At 43.6% G+C, this 24953-nt stretch overlaps 1 protein-coding gene across 1 annotated transcript in view; it reads right to left on the reverse strand.

The window, feature by feature from the left end:
* The window catches only part of LOC110535564 (cadherin-12-like), a 208501-nt gene extending 184954 nt beyond the window's left edge, over positions 1 to 23547 (reverse strand). Inside the window, exon 1 of the mRNA XM_021620630.3 lies at positions 22976 to 23547. The gene's annotated coding sequence lies outside the window, so the exon portion shown is untranslated. The remainder of the gene's footprint in view (positions 1 to 22975) is intronic.
* Between the last annotated feature and the right edge of the window lie 1406 nt (positions 23548 to 24953).

Consider the following 24953-nt stretch of genomic DNA (forward strand, 5'->3'; position numbering starts at 1 on the left):
CTGTTGGATCGGATTTTGAGGGCCAGGGCCATTCCCCCCAGAAATGTCCGGGAACTTGCATGTGCCTTGGTGGAAGAGTAGGGTAACATCTCACAGCAAGAACTGGCAATTCTGGTGCAGTCCATGAGGAGGAGATGCAATGTAGTACTTAATGCAGCTGATGGCCACACCAGATGCTGACTGTTACTTTTGACCCCCCCTTTGTTCAGGGACACATTATTCAATTTCTGTTACTTACATGTTTGTGGAACTTTATGTCTCAGTTGTTGAATCTTGTTATGTTCATACAAATATTTACTCATGTTAATTTTGCTGAAAGAAAAATTGAGCTGTTCCATGCTAACAATCACACAATATTATAGTACAACAGTTAAATGCAACTAAACGTAATCGAAAAAAGTTATCTAGTTTATCCCAAAAAGTTGTTTTTTAACATGAGAGGGCCATAAATAATAACTAGTAATGCTGCATACTCAAAGAATGGTTCATATCCCACCTTTCTGGTAAAAATAGTTATATATTGCTGAGGTGTAGTCACGTTTGAGTACACAATACAAATATGATGAAAATCTGAAATTATTTACACAAATGGTCAAAAGTTTTAGAACACCTACTCATTCATGGGTTCTCTTTTCTTTTTTACTATTTTCTAAATTGACATCAAAACTATGAAATAACGTATGCGATCACGTAGTAACCAAAAAAGTGTTTAACAAATCAAAATATATTTTATATTTGAGATTCTTCAAAGTAGCTATGCCTTGATGACAGCTTTGCACACTCTTGGCATTCTCTCAACCAGCTTTATGAGGTCCCTACCTGGAATGCATTTCTAAAACTTTTGACCGGTAGTGTATATGATTTCCTATTCAACAAAACTGTATGAGGAAGGCTTGAAATTACTTATATGCTTTCTAATTATTTTCAAATTATAAAATTACTAACTATAAGAGTTGATCTTCCTTACAACTGCAAAATACAGTGGGGCAAAAAAGTATTTAGTCAGCCACCAATTGTGCAAGTTCTCCCACTTAAAAAGATGAGAGGCCTGTAATTTTCATCATAGGTAGTTTAATTTATTAGTCATATGTACAGGATTGTCACGGTTTTCCTCCTCTTCCACTGAAGAGGAGAGGCGAGAAGGACCGGAGGACCAATATGCGGCGTGGTAAGTGTCCATGGTTCTTTTAATAAGAAATACTCAACATGAACACAACTGATACAAAAAAAATAAACGGGAAAGACCGAAAACCTAAACAGTACCGTGTGGTGAAACAAACACAGACACGAAAACAATCACCCACAAAATACCCAAAGAACATGGCTGCCTAAATATGGTTCCCAATCAGAGACAACGATAAACACCTGCCTCTGATTGAGAACCAATCTAGGCAACCATAGACTTACATAAACACCTAGAATATTACACAACCCCATAAATCTACAAAATCCCCTAGACAGTAGACACCCTAGATGAGACAAAAAACATACATCACCCATGTCACACCCTGGCCTAACCAAAATAATAAAGAAAACAAAGATAACTAAGGCCAGGGCGTGACAAGGATACCCATGGTGTACACCTTCCAACAATAAGCTTACTTGCAAGTTCCTTCTCAACAGTGCAATAACAATAATAAATAATAAAATATAAGAATATGAACTTAAAGTAAATGGCTCAGTAGAATAAACCTTTTAGCATAAATATTATACAGAAAGGCACAATTTATAGTAGAATATGTATCAGGGAATTGGGGATTGTGGAGTTTTAGCAATAGCAAAATAAGAGTCTGGAAGCAGCAGTTGGGACTGAACAGCTCATAGATGGGGTGTGTGGGGTCCTTGATGATGCTGCAGGACTTCCTCAGGGACCGTTTCAAGTAGATGTCCTAGATGAGTTTGAACACAGCCCAGTGATGTACTGGGCCATCTTCACCACCCGCTGGTGGGCCTTGCAGTCGTGGAAAGAGCATTTCCTGTACCAGGCCTTGATGCAACCGGTCAGGATGCTCTCGATGGTGCAGCGGTAGTATTTGGAGAGGATCCCGGGTGACATGCAGCATTTCTGCAGCTGCATTGGGAATAGAAGCACTGTTGCGACCTCTTGAAAAGAGTTGTGGTGTTGTTGGTCCATGTCAAGTCCTCGTGATGTGGATGCAGAAGAAAATAAAACTGCTTTCTCTTTCTACTGGTTTCAATCAGACCACCATAGTTCCTGTGACCACAAAAACTAAGGTAACCTGTCTAAATTAATATCACCCCACAGGCCCTGTAGCCATTAAATGCTTTGAAAGGCTGGTCATGGCTCACATCAACACCATCATCCCAGACACCCTGTACCCACCTTCATTTGCATACCGCCCCAAAAGATGACCGAATCTCTATTGCACTCCACACTGCCCTCTCCCACCTGGACAAGAAGAACAGTTATGTGAGAATGCTGTTCATCGATTACAGCTCAGCGTTCAACACCGTAGTGCTCTCTAAAGGAATCCCTAAGCTCAGGACACTGGGACTGTACACCTCCCTCTGCAACTTGATCCTAGACTTCCTGACAGGCTGCCCCCCAGGTGGTGAGGGTAGGCAAAACCCCATCCGACAGGCTGACACTTAAGGCGGGGGTCTTCAGGGGTGAGTGCTTATTCTCCTCCAGTACTCCCTGATCACCCACAACTGCGTGGCCATGCACCATCCAGGACTTCTATACCAGGCGGTGTCAGAGGAAGGCCTTAAAATAGTCAAAGACTCCAGCCACTCAAGTCATAGACTGTTCTCTCTGCTTGGCAAGCAGTACCAATGCACCAAGTCTGGAACCAACAGGACCCTGAACAGCTTCTACCAACAAGCCATAAGATTGCTAAATATTTAACCAAATAGCTACACTGCATTGACCGTTTTGCACCAATGAGTCTTTTGACTCATCATATAAGCTGCTGCTACTGTTTATTATCTATTGTGTTGCCTTGTCACTTCACCCCATACCTATATGTGCATATCTACCTCAGTTACCTTGTACCCCTGCACATCAACTTGGTACTGGTGCCCCGTGTGCATAGCCAAGTTTTCATTACTCATTGTGTAATTATTTCCCCTGTTATTATTTTTTCTAAAATGTTTCTATTTTTCTCTCTGCATTTTTTGGGAAGGCCTGTATGTAAGCATTTCACTGTTAGTCTGCACCTGTTGTTTATGAAGCATATGCCAAATACAATTTGATTTACTGCAGTCCCATTGATGTTGATCAGAGCATGTTCCCGTCTCTGCTTCCTGAAGTCAAAAAACGTCTTTGTTTTTCTGAAGTTGCGGGAGAGGTTATTTTCCTGGCACCACAATGCCAGTCGTGGGAGTTCCTGGGGGGCTCCTGTGTTAACAGTCAGTGTGGAGGGGGTGTTGTTGCCAATCCTCACAGCCTGTGGCCAGTTGCAGAGGGTATTTTCCAGACCCAGGGCTCTGAGCTTCGTGACAAGCTTGGCGGGAACAATAGAGTTGAATGCTGAACTGTAGTCAATGAACAGCATTCTCACAAAGGTCTTCCTCTAGATTTTCATTTTACAAATGTTTCATCACGGAGAAAAAAAATCCCTTTTCTCCGAGTAACCTTGTATTTCCCGCCAAAACCGGAAGTGTCCTTCAAAAGCATTATAAAGCATATAAATATGTCTTGACTTGATTAGAACTTTGATTGAAGATTCAACCCTGATGCTTTGATCAGAAAGTCAAGCCTGATGCTACCTGAGCCTGATTAAATGCATTTTATGAGCCCTACATTAAAGATAATTATTGAGCGCAAGCCCAAAAAAATCCCAAATGACTGTGCCATTATCCAATGCATAGGCTATATGATATACAGGATACTGCACATTACGCACAAAATAAAAACATAGAAGTACATAGATGTAGCTATGTTCTCTTGGGTAAAGAAATTAAACAAGCTCCAGTAGGCAAATATGTATTGCTGAACTGCATTACTGTATTATACTGTATAATATGGACTGGAATTATGCACCTCGTTCAAACCATGGTATATCAGGAGAGAACATTCTGGTGCAGCAAATGCAGCATATAAAATTACAAGTAGGCTTATAGGCTAGCAAATTTAATTTACATTAGTAATAATATTTCCTCTGTTATTAGCTTACCTCCTCATTCTCTCTCTAGTGTTTCTTCATTCCTTCCTCACTTTCAACAGTTAAATTAAATTCGTTTTGTTGTCTTTATCTTCCTCATTCTAATGTCATGCTTGAATAATATAGGGCTAAAATGACATACAGAAGGCTTTAACTTCTCTTCACAAGGATTGACTGGCTATGGGTCTGAATATATAACTGCTATAGCCTACCGCCATCTTCTTTCAAATTACCTGTGAGTTCTATTGGCTGCTGTATTTAACATTCAGCAAACAAGAGCTTGCTTGTCTCTTCTAATAGTCTATTGGTATAAGAAATGCTACAAAATAATGTCCAGCAAGCTATTCTATTCTACTTTTTTTCTGCATGGCTTTTTACAGCGAGAGGCCAGTTGAGCACATGTGCCTGCGTATTGTGCAGGGGACAGAGGGTATAAGTTAGAAGCTTATTATGCATAACACCTCATTCATTAGCTAAACATAAGGCTAATACTGCATTGCATTTATTACCTGAAAGAAGTAGGCTAGGACTTCTGTATATAGGCCTATATATCAATCTTGAACAGGACTATCAATTTTGGATGCAATTTGACTGGAGTTGATGGAGAGAGAGAGAAAGACTGTGAGAGAGTGCTCGCTCATGCACTGATTTAAATAAATAATATAGGAGTGTTTTAAAATATAGGAGTGTTTTCCCGCCATTCAACCCTAGTCCAGATGGTTTAGGGCCGTGTGAATAGCAATGGAAATGGCATCTTCTGTGGATCTGTTGGAGCGGTAGGCTAATTGGAGTAGGCCTTGATGTGGGCCATGACCAGCCTTTCGAAGCACTTCATGATGACAGGGATGCGTGCGAAAGGGCGATAGTCATTTGGGCATGTCACCTTTGTTCTCTTGGGCACTGGGACGATGGTAGTCTCCTTTAAGCAAGTGGGCACTACAGCCTGGGACAGGGACAGGTTGAAGCTGACAGAGAAGATGACCACCACACTCTGATGACGCGACCAAGGATGCCATCTGGGACGGCAGATTTCTGAGTATTCACTCTTTTGAGAGTTTTTCTCACGTCTGCCTCGGAGAGCGAAGTCACCTGGTCGTCCGAAAGAACGAGTGCCTTTCTGGATGGCTCTGCATTATCTGCTTCGAAGTGAGCACAGAATACGTTAAGCTCGTCTGAAAGAGAGGCTTCATTGGGTTCCACACATCTGGATATGCCTTTGTAGTCTATGATAGCTATTAGTCCTTGCAACATGCATCGCGAGTCTGAGATGTGGAACATCAATTCTTGTTTGTATTTGTAAATATATCTCTGTAAGAGGATGGATGAACATCAATAATATAGTCAAATTGTTATAAACTGTCGGTAAACAGTATTATAGCATCAGATTTGTGGGACGTTGATAAGGCCATATTTCAGCAGGCAAAACTGATAGTGTAGGAGGTGCTTATCTTACATTCTTAGAAGAAGAGAGTGATTTAAGAGTAAATACTACATGTTTGCTTTGGGATTTTTCTGGTTTTGGAAACTGATGCACAGTCTGGAACTACAGCAGAGTATGGTATTGCTTTGGGTGCAGTTAGAGCCTTGACCAGTAACTGAAAGGTTGCTAGTTTGAATCCTCAAGTTGGTAGGTTGAAAAATATGTTGATGTGCCCTTGAGCAAGGCACTTCACCCTAACTTCTCCAGGGTTGCAGTTCATCATGGCAGACCTTGGCTGTGACCAAATTCTTTGAGGATGTTTCAGGGAGAGAGGATATGCAAAAAAATGAATTTACACTCGTACCATTTACATGTTGAAAATGGCAGATTTGGGAACTGATAAGTGCCTAAATTGGAACACAGTGGATGTACAATAAGATGCTATAAATTACGTCAGGGCTCTCCGCTTCACAGTGCTGTATGGGTTTTGACTTAAATTAATTCTGAACTTGAGCACTGCACACAACAAGAAGTTGCCCCCATCCCTCCTGCTAGTTGGGAAACTTCAGATTTCTATATCATGAAACTCATGTCACATAAAGTGTAATTTTTTTATCACTATGCTTGATGTACACTTGCAAGATGACATGGTGTCATACTCTGGATTGTTCTGTTGTATATTGTGAAGAAAATTTGCTGCGGAACACGAACCTGAATGCACTCATTTCAATCTGCACCAGAATTATGATCTGTTTGTCTGAATTGCCTTGTGAAAGCCTAACCCTGTTGGATTGTATTTTCAATATTAGCCAGTCATGTTGGCAATAGAACAAGCTTTCAAATTATGTCCACCTGACCTAGATTGCGATTTATAACGGGTAATTTTTGGATTACGTAAACAACAACAGTCATTGTTTGATGGTGGGGATGCAGGTTTGTGTTCCAAGCAAAATAACTACAAGTGTGCCCGCTCTAGTTCCTCAACGGCACAGTTAGGAGAGCTCGAAAAAGCACCTTTTAGTTGAAAACTCTTCTTTGAGTCATACAAGCAAGCACATTGACATTACTTAAGAACTTTGTATACTTTGGAGGGGTGTGTGGCCACTTGGAGACAACAGTTGATCCTCTCACTCAAAAACGTTGCATTTTTTTGTCTTATGTTGTACCTACCCCACATGTTCCAGGAATATTCTTATCATCCTACTGAATGTATCCAGAGTATTTTTTAGATTTCTTTACCAACAAATGTGCCGAAAAGTACAGTAAAATGGACATAAAATCAACAGTGTAATGTTTGGATTCAGTCTTGTGTCAGGTGAACTGTTGTGTCCTCAACTTTGGTCAAAAACCATTTCCACCATAATCTCCACTATTCCCTTTCAATTGCTATCATGCTTATTGTTATGGATCCCCCGGTACTGCTCCTCATTCCGTTCACCAGCTCCAGAGGTCTACGTCACCGTCCTTCTAGGAGTCACTGAATTGGATTCATTACCACCAACCACGGACTGTCTTGTCTCATTACGCACACCTGGTTCTCATTCCCCCTGATTAGTATGTGTATATACAGTATATGCCCTCTGTTCACCATTGTCCTTGTTGATTATTGTCCCATGTCCGTTAGTCTTGTGAGTAACTGTGCTCTGTTGTTTTGGCTTTCATGCTACACGTTATTGTGCACTTGTTAGTACGGGTCTCGTCCCGTGTATTATTTTGAGATTTACACTTCGCTCTTTTGTTTGGGTTACATCCCTGTGTTTTATATATACACGTTTTTGTTTTGGGATTTTTTCCCCATTGTTGTCATTACTTACTTTATTTTGGGTGGAGAAATAAAACCCCCTATTACGTATTCCTGTGCCTGTCTCCTATCATTATACAGCATAACAGAATAATCGACCCATCTAAATGGAGACAGCGGGAAAGGCCGAGCAGGTGACCATCAAAGAGACAGTCCAGCATCATGAGGACTGTCTCTCCAGATTCAGCAGCGCCATGGACAGCGTGCTGGCAACCATCCTGCGTTTGGAGGGGAATGTGCTGTCCATCCAGTCTCCAGCACCAGTTCCGGAACCAACCCCCACACCACCATTACCGGCCTCCGTCCCACCTGAGCCGGTCCGCGGAATACCCCTGTCCCTCCCAGAACGCCAGCAAGATGCAAGGGATTCCTTCTGCAATGCCACCTGTACCGTGCTCCCTACGCCGAAGCTGTCTCCGGGAGAGACATGGTTGCCACCGTCATCTAGGTACTAACTGGACAGGCCCTGGACTGGGGTGCCGCAGTCTGGGAAATGGGTGGACCCAAGGTCGTGTTCTACTAGTGCTTCACCCTCCTCTTCTACTCGGTGTTTGATCATCCTGTGGAAGGCCAAGAGGGAGGTGAGCGCCTACTCCAACTATGCAAGGGATCTAGGACTGCCTCGGAGTTCACCCTGGAGTTCCCGTCCATCATGGCCTCCACCGGATGGAACGAGTCGGCTCTGGTCACAGTGTTCCGCAGTGGACTGCGGGAGGAGGTACAGATGGAGTTAGCCTGCCGTGATGACAACCTGTCACTCCGCCAGCTCATCAGTATGGCGATCCGTTTGGACAACCTCCTGCAGTCCCGACGAAGACCTGAGTGGAATCCGGAGCCCATGGGTACACCTTCTCCATGGCCAGAGCCGATGTAGGTGGGCTCTGCACATTTGCCTGAGGCAGAACGTAGGAGAAGAGCATTCTGGGCCTCTGCTCCTATTGTGGAGAATTTGGTAATTTCTCCCCGACCTGCCCTCTATCCTCTAATAGGCGAGGGGGTGACAAGTTCGGGAATTCCCCTGCTCCAACCCAGATAGGATGCAAGATCTCCCCTCCTTTTCTGTCAACTCAACCAGTATGTTTTCCCATTAAATTCCCTGAATAACCTAGCCCCTCACTCCCATTAGCTCTGATCGTAATAGACAAAGGCGGCCATTGTTCCTCTCATTCCTACTGAAAAGCCAATTGTCCCGGTTGATATATTATCGAATAGATATTTGAAAAACACCTTGAGGATTGATTATAAAAAACGTTTGCCATGTTTCTGTCAATATTATGGATCTAAATTGGCGTTGTCGTGACTGAAATTTCCGGTGGATTTCTCAACAAAACGTGGACAAGAAACAGAGGTATTTCAGCTATAAAAATAATCATTATGGAACAAAAGGAACATTTGCTGTCTAACTGGGAGTCTCGTGAGTGAAAACATCCGAAGCTCATCAAAGGTAAACGATTTAATTTTATTGCTTTTCTGATTTTCGTGACCAAGCTTCCTGCTGCTAGCTGGACATAATGCTATGCTAGGCTATCGATAAACTTACACAAACGCTTGTCTTGCTTTGGCTGTAAAGCATAATTTCAAAATGTTCAATGACAGGGTGATTAACAAAAGGCTAAGCTGTGTTTCACTATATTTCACTTGTGATTTCATGAATATGAATTTTTTCTAGTAATATTTTTTGACCGTTGCGCTATGCTAATTAGTGTAACTGATGACAATTCTGCCGGATCCGGGATGGGTAGTTCTAAGAGTTAAACAACGGCCATTGTTCCTCTCATTCCTACTGAAAAGCCAATTGTCCCGGTTGATATATTATCGAATAGATATTTGAAAAACACCTTGAGGATTGATTATAAAAAATGTTTGCCATGTTTCTGTCAATATTATGGATCTAAATTGGCGTTGTCGTGACTGAAATTTCCGGTGGATTTCTCAACAAAACGAGGACAAGAAACAGAGGTATTTCAGCTATAAAAATAATCAGTATGGAACAAAAGGAACATTTGCTGTCTAACTGGGAGTCTCGTGAGTGAAAACATCCGAAGCTCATCAAAGGTAAACAATTTAATTTTATTGCTTTTCTGATTTTCGTGACCAAGCTTCCTGCTGCTAGCTGGACATAATGCTATGCTAGGCTATCGATAAACTTACACAAACGCTTGTCTTGCTTTGGCTGTAAAGCATAATTTCAAAATGTTCAATGACAGGGTGATTAACAAAAGGCTAAGCTGTGTTTCACTATATTTCACTTGTGATTTCATGAATATGAATTTTTTCTAGTAATATTTTTTGACCGTTGCGCTATGCTAATTAGTGTAACTGATGACAATTCTGCCGGATCCGGGATGGGTAGTTCTAAGAGTTAAACAACGGCCATTGTTCCTCTCATTCCTACTGAAAAGCCAATTGTCCCGGTTGATATATTATCGAATAGATATTTGAAAAACACCTTGAGGATTGATTATAAAAAATGTTTGCCATGTTTCTGTCAATATTATGGATCTAAATTGGCGTTGTCGTGACTGAAATTTCCGGTGGATTTCTCAACAAAACGTGGACAAGAAACAGAGGTATTTCAGCTATAAAAATAATCAGTATGGAACAAAAGGAACATTTGCTGTCTAACTGGGAGTCTCGTGAGTGAAAACATCCGAAGCTCATCAAAGGTAAACAATTTAATTTTATTGCTTTTCTGATTTTCGTGACCAAGCTTCCTGCTGCTAGCTGGACATAATGCTATGCTAGGCTATCGATAAACTTACACAAACGCTTGTCTTGCTTTGGCTGTAAAGCATAATTTCAAAATGTTCAATGACAGGGTGATTAACAAAAGGCTAAGCTGTGTTTCACTATATTTCACTTGTGATTTCATGAATATGAATTTTTTCTAGTAATATTTTTTGACCGTTGCGCTATGCTAATTAGTGTAACTGATGACAATTCTGCCGGATCCGGGATGGGTAGTTCTAAGAGTTAAACAAGATAAATGTTTGTTTTTCCAGCAGTCCGTCTCCTTTTTGGGCTGCCTTATATCCATGGAGGGAGCAACGCATCAGCAGAGTCAGGTCATGGCCCATCCCCAACTCTGTGAAAGAAGTCCAGCGATTCCTGGGGTTCGCAAACTATTTCCGGAGGTTCATCCGGGGCTTCATCCTCTTACCTCCCTGTTGAGAGGTCCCCAGCAGCATCGTTGGACAGTGGAGGTTGGAGAGGGTGTTCGAGACACTGATGTGCAATGGCTGGAAGGGTCCAAACACCCTTTCCTGGTGTGGACGTACCACCGCAACCCGGAGTACATCAGGGCAGTGAAGAGGCTAAACCCGAGACAGGCCAGATGGGCTCTATTCTTTGCCAGGTTCCAAGTTACGGTTTCCTATAAGCCAGGCTCGAAGAACGTAAAGGCGGACGCCCTGTCTCGCCTCTATGACGTTGGGAGAGGAAACCCCCATTATCCCTCCGCCCGTATCATTGCGCCATTGGTGTGGGACATGAACGTTGATATATGGCAGGCCCGGCACAGGGAACCCGCAACTACACCGGAGAACCGTGCCTATGTGCCCACGGGTGTGCGGGACTGCCAGCACCTTGGCATACGAGCCAGACCGGGGACCCTGCGGTGGACAAGTGGTTTCGGCGCGCTGAGGAGACCTGGAGTGCTGCACACACTCGTCTCCAGCGGGCCGTGCGTCGACACAATCAACTGGCCGACTGCCACCGCATTGAGGCGCCTGTTTTTTCTCCAGGTGACCTGGTCTGGCTCTCCACCCTCCGCCTGCCCTGCCGGAAGCTGAGCTTGCGGCTGTGTGGCCATTTAAATTCCCGAGGAGGGGTAATTACCCCAACTATTCATGTGTCTCTCCTTGGGTCAGTGGTGCCTGGTACTTTCGCTGAGGCTGAATCCAGTGGCGCCCCGCCTCCTCCTCTGGACATCGAGGGAGGGCCGGAATACTCGGTCTGTGAAGTCCTGAATTTGAGGTGTAAGGCGGGGTACGGCCCAGAGGAGCAGTGCTGCGTTCCTGTGATGGACATCCTGGACACTTTGCTGACCAGGGATTATCACTGTTGGCTCACTGACCGACCTGCACCACGTCCCTGTGGTCGTCCCCAAGGCCGGTGTCTTCCTGCTGCAGCGTGATGGGAGGGGGGGTACTGCTATTCAATCCGTTCACCAGCTCACCGGCCTTCTAGGCATCACTGAATTGGATTCATTACCACCAACCCCGGACTGTCTTGTCTCATTACGCACACCTGGTTCCCTCTGATTAGTATGTGTATATAATTGCCCTCTGTTCCCCATTGTCCTTGTTGATTATTGTCCCATGTCTGTTGGTCTGTACTCTGTTTTGGCTTTCGTGCTACACGTTATTGTGCACGTTATTACGGGTCTCGTCCCGTGTGTTTTTAGAGGTTTAAACCTCGCTCTTTTGTTTGGATTACATCCCTGTGTTATATATATATACACGTATTTGTCTTGGGCTTTGTCTCCGTTGTTTTCATGACTTACTTTATTTTGGGTGGAGAAATAAATACCCCTATTAAGTATTCCTGTCCCTGTTTCCTATCATTATACAGTGTGACACTTATGCATATGATTTTCATATATCTTCTGTAAGAAATATTTCAATTTAGCCCTATCCGTAAAAGCCAATTCCCGCGAGTGTAAAGGGTTAATACACACTTGTACATGTGTTAAACAGGACAAATATAAGCACCCACCAAATGATTGTACTATTATCATGTTAGTGGTTATGCTGGCTAAGTAGAGGTGCTTCTTCTTCTAACCTCCTCTTTAAAGTTATGATGTAATTTCCGCCGTGTCAAGATAAGCATTACAGGGGAGGAGGTAAATCAGGAAGAAGAGATGCTCTGAAACCAATGTCAAAACTCAGAAATGCTGAGTCGCACGCTAACCAAACCAGAAAGAATCCACAGTCCAATAATCCAGCTCGATGCTGATACAATCAAAATACAAAGTATTTATATCCAAGTCCATGCTCCACTATTTTAAGGGTGTTAGTTGTTGTAAAAAGATATATCAGTACAATATTGATATTTGAGGAATAAAGAAGCAAAAAGCATTCCCAAATGTCCTTTATGTGTTTTTTTTTATACAAACATATTATATCCAAAAATGCAAAATCTACTATATTATGATTACAGAAAAGTTCCAGTGTGAAATTTGAAAGGTTGAATGTCGATTTTTTTTCATGAGGTGTTTCACAGGGATATGGTGTCCATTGCCTTACTGGGAGCATTTAAAGGAACAGGTTTCTCTGTAATGAAGCGAAGATTAGTTTTTGCATGGATGGAACTCCAAATTCTATGTGACATCCGGTACAGGATAACATGTTAAATGCGTAGGAGTAAAGGATTGGATAAAAACAGACAGACAGATAAGATGAGATAAATATTGTGAGAGTTCTCACATATGTTTTATCCATTAGATAGCCGCCTATCTTCTTGGCTAAGAGGCTTTTCCCCCATAAACGGAAAGATTAATTCATATTTCTCTGATCAAAGTAATAGTGTATACCTTTATATATTTGCTGCATATACTCTGCTGAAAATCTCAGCAGAACCATGATAAAAGCACATGCATTTTTCAAATTGTGTTTTTGTTGCAGAGTATTCAAAGGTTTTGATCATTCTCTCTTGAGCTTCATGGTAACACATGGGCTAAATTCACAGTCATGCCTAGTGAAAGGCAGAGATACATTATCCAGTTTAGTAATTACAGACACGCATGTATTATTCCCTCTTGGAATAAATCATGAATTCCACAAAGTGTTTCAATACTGTTTTGAAGTGTACAGTTACATCCAAACACCAGAAGATAATTAATATATGTTTTGAATGATACTGATCTCACACTCAAAGACATCATCTTTAAAAGGGTATGCTAATGCCCTTGAGTACAATCAGAGATGTTGTGAATTCACCAGGAATGGGGTATTCCTATTCCTATCTATTTTTTCCTCACATATCCAGCTCTATCCTCCAGCAGAGGCAAGGTATGCCACTAGTAACCTGAAATGGCCCCAAGCTACAGTAGCTACCTTTCTTCTCTGGAAATCATTACAATCTCCCTCTACCTCTAGGGTCAGTAAACTAATAGTCATTCACCTGTGTGACAGGAAATCTTTGCAGTGTTGCCAATGGGAGCTAAGGAGGTTATGTTTAAGGTTATGGACTCCTACCAGACCCACACATCATCACACAGTGGAATTTTTCCTCCAACAGTCCGTCCTCCCTCCCGCCTCCTTCCTTCCTGTCTGCCTGCCTGCCTGCCAGCCAAACCATTTACCTGTGCAGTTGGACTATAATATCAAATACACCACAGACACAGACACATACCATAAAACTATAACACATTGTTGTAATGCAACACTCTCCATCATGGCTTTGCTTATGGATGGCCTCCAGTGAATTCATGGCTACCACACCTGTCGACCGTTTACAAGGATTCTGTGGTGAATGTTTCACAGGCATGGAACAAAATGTATTCAAAGGCACAAAAGCCTCAGGCAGTCACTGCTGTGACTGCTATTTTTAAGTCTTAATGCTGTGGTATTCAAAAACAGAAATGGAAGGCAACTAGCTAATGCTTTAATATAATTATTTACCAGTCAAAATGATTCACCAGTCAAAATGTTTGAAAAAGACAAATATGAACTTGACTGAATGACAAGGGGTCGGTTTCTGTCTCTATTTCACTGTACACATTCTAGGAGCTGATACTTCTAAACTGCCTCCAAGCTTTCCTCCAGAAACAGTTTTAATTGGAACAGAATGAACAGAACAGAATGGAATGGAATAAAATCCCATAGGAGAGAATATAAAAGATCAGGTTGAACAGGGGTACAATGTCAATAACATTTTGGGTGAAAGGGAAAACCATGCCTTTCTCTCTCGCTTTGACTCTGTCCCCTGTGCCAGGACCAAGCGATGGCAGTGCGGGAGGGAGGAGTCTGTGGTGGCTGTACTCTGATATGGCCACACAATAATCTCTGTCCTGCAGAGTCGGCACATCTCCTGGCCAGCCGGGTCCTCAGAGGACTAGGTTTGGCCGTTTCTGCTGGGCCCACAAGCTCGCCATCCAGCTAGCTAACACACTGCATCACACTCTTACAGCTTACAGTTCACTAGGGTAAACAGACAGACACCCATGCAACATGATGTCTGTTCTTCTGTCATATTATTTAACTACACTCCCAGGGGATCACAAATCTGTAACGTTACAGTCGATTTTTAAACTAACCCAATGTCATCTGATTGAAATGATGAGTGGTTCTCAAAATGATTTGGAAAATATTAGGGGAGGTTTCCTTTTCTCCTCTCTAAAGAGGTGTTCCAGCACACAGCAGAAGTTACCACCTCCAGAAACTTGACAAAGTAATGGTGACAAATCTATTTAAATAATTGCAGAGTTGGAGTGCCCATCAGTCAGGAGGAAACGAGGAGCAATACCTCCTGTAGACAGAGGCTCATCCATCACGGCAGGACCTTAATTTGAGATGTTTAGGAATCATGCTGTTGATTGTCTGAGCCTTGTCTTAAAGGTCTGCAGGGTCTGGTCAAAACATGTGCACTATGTAGGGAATAGAGTGCCATTTGGGACACAGTTCTGTGTAGTGGATTTACAGAACAGTTACAGGTAGGTTTACAGAACAGTTACAGTTGAGTTTACTGTAAAGTTTTACAATTAAGACTCCAAACAATCTCAAGTATTGATCCCATTTAAGCAGAAGGCTCTTGACCGACACATTCGGCAGAAGGGGGTGATAGGTGGCATATCCGAATGACTGATCATTTCTGCTCTTCTTATGGTAATAAATACAGGACACACATCCATAAACACCCTCCTTTTTCTGACTACATCCCAAATTGCACCCTATTCCCTATATAGTGCACTACATTTAACCAGAGCCCTAAAAGAATGCACTATAAATGGAACAGGGTGCCATTTGTGATGCAGGCCTTTCTCTTTCCCCTGGTCAAACAGTGCTGCAGATTATTTCATATAGTGACAGTGAGGAATTTGCAGACGGACTTGGTCTTTTTGTGGAGCCACTCAGTATTGCCATTAAAATTACATGGAGCGCAGTAAAAGTGGGTAGAACCATGAGAAGCGGTATGGTACCCTGTTCCCTTTTTGAGTGCACTACTTTAGACCAGGCCCCATATTGTTCTGGTTAGAAACTATTATACTAGGTAGGAAATATGCTGCCATTTGGGACTCAAGAACTCCATTAGAGGGTTCGTAGGGGATGTCACAACTCAGCTGAGTGTATTTGCTGCTGTCTTGTTGTGGGAGATGCATGCCTGTCATGCAACAGTAAGTGTAGTGGATTACCCAAAGATACTTGGATAGCTATGAGGTTTACAGAACATTTACAGGTAGGTTTACAGAACAGTTACAGTTGAGTTTACTGTAAAGTTTTACAATTAACAAATCTAATAGATTGTCACCTGACTCTACTTTTGTTAATCTAACCAGACCTGTATAAAATGGGATTGTCAATAAATTAACACAATTAGTAGGGCACTCCATCCGGCCCATCAAGGCTATCTAAATGCTATTGACACAAGTCAGTTCCAGAAGTGCTAAGCAATGTAACAGACAAGACATGTGCTGTAGTCATGAAGCATCACCATCGCCAGTGTACATTAATGCATTATATGTCTCCCTCGCTTATCACATAATTCATGTAGTTACAGCCAGTGTGGGTGCATGTTTTGAATGCTAATCTCTCTCCTGTATACCCTCCATAGATACTGCTCAAGAGGGCCATCTCCTGTTCTATGTAATAGTGGACTCCTTGGAGAATGATTTGATTATTCTAAAGCAAGTGTTTCCAGCTGAATGGTGATAAGACAAGGTTGTGTCCCAAATGGCAGCATATTCCCTATATATTGCACTTGTTGTGACCAGGGCCCAAAGATCTTATCCTATGAGCACTTGTCAAAAGTACTGTATTATGTATGAAATAGGGTGCCATTTGCAACACAGCCCAAATACTGCTATGTATATGCCTCTGAAGAGTGCGACATTAGATCTGCTCTGAGAAAGTGGTGCAGAGCAGTGTAGGCAAGTGTGGGTTTTGCATGCAATCTGAAGGCATAGGTCGGGGAGTATGCCTGTGCATAAATATGATGTCAGACGAGATGCAGGAAACTCATGAAGTGTCACATGTCATCACTGTCATATATACATTATATTCTCCTTTGGAATTCCATTACAGAAAATGGAGATGAAAGGACTGTGAATGCACACAGCATTTGCATTGTTTTCAGTACAGCATTCCAATTGGCAATATTTACCTATATTCACATATCAAAGTACCTGTTGGGTTTAGTTAAAATGTTACCATTATGTTACCAAATCATTTCTTAAAAAATAAATACTTTCAGCAGAGTAGATGTACTAAAACAGCCACTGAATAAAATGCTTGCTCACCGCTTTCAATTCTCCCTAAAATCTATATCCTGTCATATCCAGTATGCAATGCATTATGAATGCATTGGATTTTCGACAAACAAATACTCCACAGAAATGGATCACTGAGATGCATAACTCTCTACATGTGCATTCAATTTGTCTCCACACATGTAAACCCTACAGGTATGTGCGGTGTAGCAGTGTAGATATTTAATATGGTGTACTCATATCTTCTTCTACAGCTCATCTGAATAACATGGTGCATCTATGATCCCTTATTCTACATGTAGCATATACTGTAGTGTGTGTTGCCTTTTCATATTCTCTCAGGTTGTTGGTACAAATCCCCTTGGATACTACCAGAAATCTTCTAATCCACTAAGGTAATTCAGAAATGTACATAAACATGGGCTATAATATGCAGTATATAAAGTCGTACCTGCAATGTGAGCATTCCAAAGAAGGCTGTGTTGTTTCTGGATTTAAAAAAAGTGCATATGAAAAGCACACCCACATTTTTACTGTCACTTCTGCAGTTATTATTTAAATATTAAAGTATCTGATCCCTTACAGAAAAAACACATTCATTTCACATGTAATAACGTGTTTAACAAGTGATCTTATGTGAAGTTAAAGTGATAAGATGTGACAACATGTACAAGTAACAAGTGATAACATGAAGCTCCGCATGTGAAAACATGATATAATGGTCAAATAAATGTGACAACATGGGGATGCAACATTTCAACAAAGTTTTTCACATGTGAAAATGCAACTCCACATCTGAATCTGCAATTAACATGTGAGTTGAACAAATGTTATTCTCCTCACTGTCACGACTTCCACCGAAGTTGGTCCTTCTCCTTGTTCGGGCGGCGTTTGGCAGTCGGCGGTTGACGTCACCGGTCTTCTAGCCATTGCCAATCCACCTTTCATTTTACATTTGTTTTGTCTTGTTTTCCCGCACACCTGGTTCTCATTCCCTCATCAGACTAAATTTTAAATTTACATTACCCTCTGTTTCCCCCATGTCTGTGTGTGGAAATGTTCTTTGTGTTGGGTGTTACGCTACAGGCTGGCTTGTGCTAGATTTGTTTCAAACCTAGGTCTGTTTGTTTTGTTTATCCAATTCATGTCACCGTGGTTGTGCTTTGTGCTGCCTCACCTGTGCCTTTGCGCTAGGGTGTATATTGACATTATCCTGTTATCACCCATCTCTGCTCTCCTGCGTCTGACTTCCCGGCAACCAGTCACTCTCCCCGTTACAGAATTCCACACCGATCAATTGAGTCAGCAGGAGCGGGTGCCCCCGTTGTGGGGGTAGAAGAGCGCATCTGGGAGCACGCGGCGATGCTTCACCATCTCAGCGCTGTCATGGACCGCGTCGCCCAGACTATGGACCGCTGGGAGATACAGGGAGTCCCTTCAGCGCCCCCACCAGCACAACAGGGGTCTCCACTACTCGCCTCCCCTGCACCCGGTCCCAGTGGGATTCATCTCACCCTTCCCAGAGTTAGATGGGATGGCGGCACTCTGCCAGGGGTTCCTGTTGCAGCTGGACCTGTATCTGGGGACCGTCCACGGGCTCCTTCAGGATGTGAGAGGGTGGCCACCCTCTTCTCGTGCCTCTCGGGGAAAGCCCTGAAGGGGGGCTCTTCACCTGCACCATATGTGGCCGCAGAGGTCACACTGCCAGTCGGTGTCGGGTTGGTTCCTCTGGGGGTCGCGGCAGTAGGCAGAGCGCTCTGGCGTCATCCCAGGTGAGCTTGCACTATTCTCACCCAGAGCCCTCTGTTGCCTACCTGTTTTTGCAAGCCAACTTTCCTTAGTTTTCCCCACATTCCCAGCATAAGGCGCTCGTCGATTCAGGCGCGGCTGGGAATTTTATCGACAGAGCATTTGCCCATAGTTTAGGCATCCCCATTGTTCCAGTGGTTAGGCCCTTTCCAGTTCATGCGTTGGACAGTCGACCATTAGGGTCTGGCTTTATCAGGGAGGCCACCACTCCTTTGGTCATGGTGACGCATGGGGGGTCACAGCAAGAGAATCAGTCTCTTCCTCATTGACTCTCCTGCGTTTCCGTGGTGCTAGGCCTTCCCTTTTTAGCCTGTCATGACCACACTGTTTCATGGCAACGGAGGGCTCTCACGGGGTGGTCGCGAGAGTGCTCGCCTTCTCTAAAAAGAAGATCCCTCTTTGGTGTTCACGGTGGAGGTAGACGTGTCCGAGGCTGGGATAGGAGCCGTGCTCTCTCAGCGCTCGGGTACGCCACCGAAGCTCCACCCCTGTGCCTTCTTTTTGAAGAAGCTCAGCCCGGCGGAGCTAATCTATGATATAGAGGAAAGGGAGCTGTTGGCTGTGGTCAAGGCGTTGAAGGCGTGGAGACATTGGCTTGAGGTGGCTCAACACCCTTTTCTCATCTGGACTGACCACCGCAACCTGGAGTACATCCAGACAGCGAGGTGACTGAATCCTCGTCAGGCAAGGTGCGCCATGTTTTTTACCCGTTTTGTTTTCACCCTTTCTTTCAGACCAGGTTCCCAGAATGTTAAGGCAGATGCACTCTCCCAGCTGTATGACACAGAGAAGCGGCCCATGGATCCTACCCCCATAATCCCGGCCTCCTGCCTTGTGGCACCGGTAGTATGGGAGCTGGACGCGGACATTGAGCGGGCTTTACCTGCAGAGCCCACTCATCTCCAGTGTCCTGCTGGGTGTCTGTACGTTCCGTCTGCTGTCCATGACCGGTTGATCTATTGGGCCCACACGTCACCCTCCTCTGGTCATCCAGGCATCGGTCAGACGGTGCGCTGTCTGAGTGGGAAGTACTGGTGGCCCACCTTAGCAAAGGACGTGAGGGTTTATGTTACCTCCTGCTCGGTGTGCGCCCAGTGTAAGGCCGCTAGGCACCTGCCCAGAGGTAAGCCACAGCCCTTACCCGTTCCACAACGGCCTTGGTCGCATCTGTCGGTTGATTTCCTCACCAATCTACCTCCCTCAAAGGGAAACACCACAATCCTGGTCGTTGTGGACCGTTTTTCCAAGTCCTGCCATTTCCTCCCTCTGCCCGGTCTCCCTACAGCCCTAAAGACTGCGGAGGCCTTGTTTACACATGTCTTCGGGCACTAAGGGGTGCCTGAGGATATAGTGTGTGATCGTGGTCCCCAGTTAACTTCGAGGGTCTGGAGGGCGTTCATGGAACGTCTGGGGGGTCTCGGTCAGCCTTACCTCTGGTTTTCACCCTGAGAGTAATGGGCACAGGGAGAGAGTTAACCAGGATGTGGGTAGGTTTCTGTGGTATGATTGTCAGGACTGGCCGGGGGAGTGGGCGGCGTTCGTGCCCGGGGCTGAGATGGATCAAAACTCGCTCTGCCACTCCTCCACTAACCTCTATCCTTTCCAGTGCTTACTGGGGTACAAGCCGGTTCTGGCGTCTTAGCATCAGAGTCAGACCAAGGCTCCTGCAGTGGATGACTGGTTCAGGTGTGCGGAGGAGACCTGGGACGTCGCCCATGTTCACCTCCAGCACCAGAAGGCCAGCGCAGACCGTCACCGCAGTGAGGCCCCGGTGTTCGCACCTGGGAACCGGGTCTGGCTCTCGACCCGAAACCTGCCGCTCCGCCTGCCCCACCGGAAGCTGGGGCTGTGTATTGTGGGGCCATTTAATTAAAGTCCTGAGGAGACTGAACAAGGTTAGTTACAGCTTACAGCTTCCCCCCGATTACCGTATTTACCCCTCGTTCCATGTGTCTCTCCTCAGGCTGGTGGTGGCTGGCCCGCTCCAGGAGTCTGAGGTGCTAGAGGTTCCTCTGCCCCCTTTAAACATCGAGGGGGTCCCGGCGTACTCCGTTCGCTCCATACTGGATTTGAGGCATTCGGCGAAAGGACTGAGAGGGTTACGGTCCGGAGGTTGAGATGCTGGACCCTTCTATGCTGCGGGAGTTCCACCGTCTTCTTCCGGATTGCCCTGCACCTCGCCCTCCGGGTCGTCCCTGAAGCGGGGGCTACTGCCACAACTTCCGCTGAAGTTGATCCCTCTCCTTGTTCGAGCAGCGTTCGGTGGTCGACGTCATCGGTCTTCTAGCCATCGCCACTCCACGTTTCATTTTCCATTTGTTTTGTCTTGTTTTCCCGCACACCTGGTTCACATTCCCTCATCAGACTAAATGTATATTACCCTCTGTTTCCCCCATGTCTGTGTGTGGAAATGTTCTTTGTGTAGGGTGTTACGCCTCAGGCTGGCTTGCGCTAGGTTTGTTTCAAACTTAGGTTTGTTTGTTTTGTTTATCAAGTTCATGTTACCGTGGTTGTGCTTTGTGCTGCCTCGCCTGTGCCTTTGGGCCAGAGTGTATATTAAAGTTCTCCTGTTATCACCCATCTCTGCTCTCCTGCGATAGAATTCCCGGAAACCAGTCACTCACCCCGTTACACTCACATGTGAAATGGAGGTGTTAAAATGTGTTAAATGCATAATCTTTTCCTTTTAAAGTAAGTGGTACGTTATTCAGCTAAAATAGTGTGCAAATATTTCATCAATGACAATATGATTCTATTTGACATGATCACATAGTTCTGTCTTTTCAATATGACTGCACCTGAGATTTGAAATCACAATTATTCTGCGTTGCAAATTCTGTAGCATTTTGCTACACATTCATTACCTATAATACATATCTTCACAAAAGAGTACCATCTGCACTGCTATTTTAGTTATCGGTTAAATATGACTTTTCTCTCCTCATTGATTTTATTTATTTATTTCAGCAATTTGAGGGGTTTTCTGTATAGTTGTCTAATATTGGTAGGCCATATTATTCCGTTTTAATGCAATGCCTCAATCACTATAAATATAATATTATAAATATTATATTTTTACTTTAATAAGTCCAAAGTGTAGGAATACAGGTGAAATCAGTTACTGAGACGGACATGGTGGCATAGCAGGAAGATTGGCATGCCGTAAACCAAGAGGCTGTGAGTTCAAACCCCAGGTTTGTTGAACCTGTTGAAGAATAATTTCTATCTCAATAAACATACACAATGTAATCATTTGTGTCAAATTTATGATTTGAAAACACTATGTTCTAAAGTGTTGTTTGTGTCTGTATCCCAAGGACACAATTTATTTTGTTTGCAGAGCATCACCTGTTAAGTATCGTGTGAAAAATATATTCACATGTGAAAATCTGAATCCACATGTGAAAGGTTATGTGATCACATGAACATCCACATGTAAAACTTCATATGAAATATCATCACGTGAAGTGTTCCAAAAACATGGTTTCACATGATTTCACATTGTGAAGTTATATTCCTTAAATGGAATCTCTTACTAAAACTATTTTAGCAAATTCAATGATAAAATGTTTTGTTTTCATCTGATTTACAAGAGTGTTAAACATTGCTGTGAAGCTGAACCACATGCAATCAAGAAATGTTGACTTCTGCTTTTTGGTTTCCCTCAAGGCAGTGTTGAAATCAGCTCCTTGATGTTGCCCAAACTACTTGACAGGCTATGGTTTGATATCCAATGTTTGAACACTTTCCAATGCCAAGTTGAACATCAATATTGCCTTTTAAATGCAAATGAACAAAAATCACTCACTATGACTTCTAAACAGGGTCATCACACAGTCCAAGTGAGGGATGCTTTGACGCATGTGCCAATCTGCATTCGCTGACACCTACTGTGTCATCTATGAACAAATGGATAGGCTCGCTTTGACCTAAAGACCACAAAGACAGTACAGTCATGCATGGGAGACATTCTTCAGTAGGACTGACTGTACTCTGAACACAAACCTCCTGTCTCTCTCAAACTCTTTCTGCAAGAACTGTTTCAAGGACACCCGCAGGTTCTGTTCCCTCTGTATGCAATTCCTACTCACGTGTGGTGTGGATAACATATAACAACTTACTCATGTGCCGGGGGGTGGGGGTTAATGAAAGAGACTTTATTGACAAGTCAAAATATATATCATAGAAAAAAGCATTGACATCAAGGAGGCTTTGAAAGCCATTTGGGGCAGCTGCAGTGACAGAAATGTCCATGAGTTGCTGGCACTGTAACTCAGTTAGTTCATCATTGACTTGGAGGAGAAATATATTCATTATCAGCATAGCCTACCTTCTAAAAAAACAACAATGAAACACAGCCCAACTAAGATATAATTAAACAGCACACTTACCTTGAATGATCAAAATTATAGCAAACAGTTTCAAAGTCAGCTTAATCCAAGGTTCTTTTCCCTGTGAAGAATACAATGCAAGCTTCTCCTCTCTTCTCCTTTTTTCCTCCGCTCTTTAATTATCTCTTTTCTCATTTACCCCTACCTCTCTCGTTGGTGCGTTTCTTTCATTATCCTTCTCTGTGCATAGCCTAGTGCCCACGCCAGAGCTGATCCCGGAGCGTGTGCCACTAGAAGTATAAAACAATAGGGTGAGAGAGAGGTAATGTAGGAGCCACAATGAGTCTCCCTGTGGTTTTACAATGACGAGTGAGAGCGAGCGAGAGAGGGGAGAGAGAGAGAGAGAGCAAGCAAGCTTGTATGAGTGTGTGAGAGAGCGAGTGGAAGAGAGCGACAGAATGAGAGAGGGTTTGTAAGCACTGACTAGCTCGCTGACTGGCTCAGTGGCGAAGGGCTTGCGTGTACGCTGGGAGCTGGGGCAGCCGTGATTGGTGTGAGGCAGCCCCCGGTCAGGTCCCCGGGGCACTGGGATCTTCATCAAGCAGATTATAGGGAGCTGGAGAGCCCTCCCTCCTACAGTGAGAGAGCCAGTGATGTACGCTGTGGTCACTGGGGGGATATTCTAATCAGAAAGACAGTAGTGCCACTTGGGGATGGCATCTCGTCCAAGCTAATGTGTTCACAGATGATTCCACGGAAATGGGGGAGTACTGTAGTAGTGTGGTGAGGGGAGAGACAGAGATAGCAAAAGGGGAGGGGGTTGGTTTACCATTAGGGCTTAACTCTTATTAGAGTCAGGTACATCAGCAGGCTTCCACTAATACGCCCTCATAACCCGTCACACAGAACACAAACAATACAACAAGCCCTTTACCTTTTCTATGTCCTGCAGTAAAGCAAAAACTGTAAAAAAAACATCAAAACAAACTTCCTGGTCCCTCTGAAGTCTGTCAGTTGTCGTTAACATGTGACCTACATTCTCATATTTCCATGTCTTGCATGATTAAAATGCATTGCTAGTTTCCTCCACTTGGAGGTGGACTCATCGATTGCATCCCACATGGCACCCTATTCCCTAAACAGTACACAACTTTTGACCAGAGCCCTATGGGTCCTGGTTAAAAGTAGTGCATTATATAGGGAATAGGATGCCATTTGGGTTGTAGACGAGGACTCCTCCACTCCACTTGGCCATGATGGGTAACATCAGACATTGTCTCTCCTTCACCTCTGGGAAATTGAAGAGGAAACATGAGATTTAACCTTTCAAATGAGATCTTAATGTGATGAGAAAAACGGAGATGACACACATCAGTCCTGGGGAAAGGTTACGGAGGCATTAGCATTTAGCATGTCTAATCCACATCACAGTAGGATTGTCTTGAGGATGATCCATTTTTTACTGCATTAGAACATCCACTGCATGACTAAGTTTAATTTGGAGATTGTAATACTACAATAATAATAATAATGCATTTTATTTGCGCCTTTCAAGATACCCAAGGAAACATACAGAGTAAGGAATAAAATGTAATAGCAATTTTTAACATGAAAATACTAAAAGCAAAGTGCATTACAACAAAGGTGCATGGCACCTAAAAAATAGCAAGCTCAATGATACAAGGGGGAAAACAACAACAACAAGGTCATCAAGGCAGTTAAAATTGAGAGGCTAACTTCAACAACCTCTCCATCCCCTGCATTAGTGGTTCCCAAACTGAGGGGTCAGCAGGAATGTAGTCCAGCTTTCAATTTAAGATTTTGCACCACCAATTGTTTTTCCCTTGTACATTCTGCTATTACAACTTTCAAGAGTAAGTTGAAAGACATTTAAAAAAAACTGAGTTATATGGTGGACTTGATAAAAAAAAAGTATTGGCAAAAACAGTGCCTTGGAGTTAAAGTACTAAAACACCCACAGTAGAGTAGTACAATTGAAATGTCACTAGGGAAGTAATTGAGAGGATTTGTGTGCCAA

The sequence above is a fragment of the Oncorhynchus mykiss genome, chromosome 11, assembly GCF_057628025.1.
Source record: "Oncorhynchus mykiss isolate SJ-2025 chromosome 11, ASM5762802v1, whole genome shotgun sequence".
In the NCBI taxonomy this organism is placed as follows: domain Eukaryota; kingdom Metazoa; phylum Chordata; class Actinopteri; order Salmoniformes; family Salmonidae; genus Oncorhynchus; species Oncorhynchus mykiss.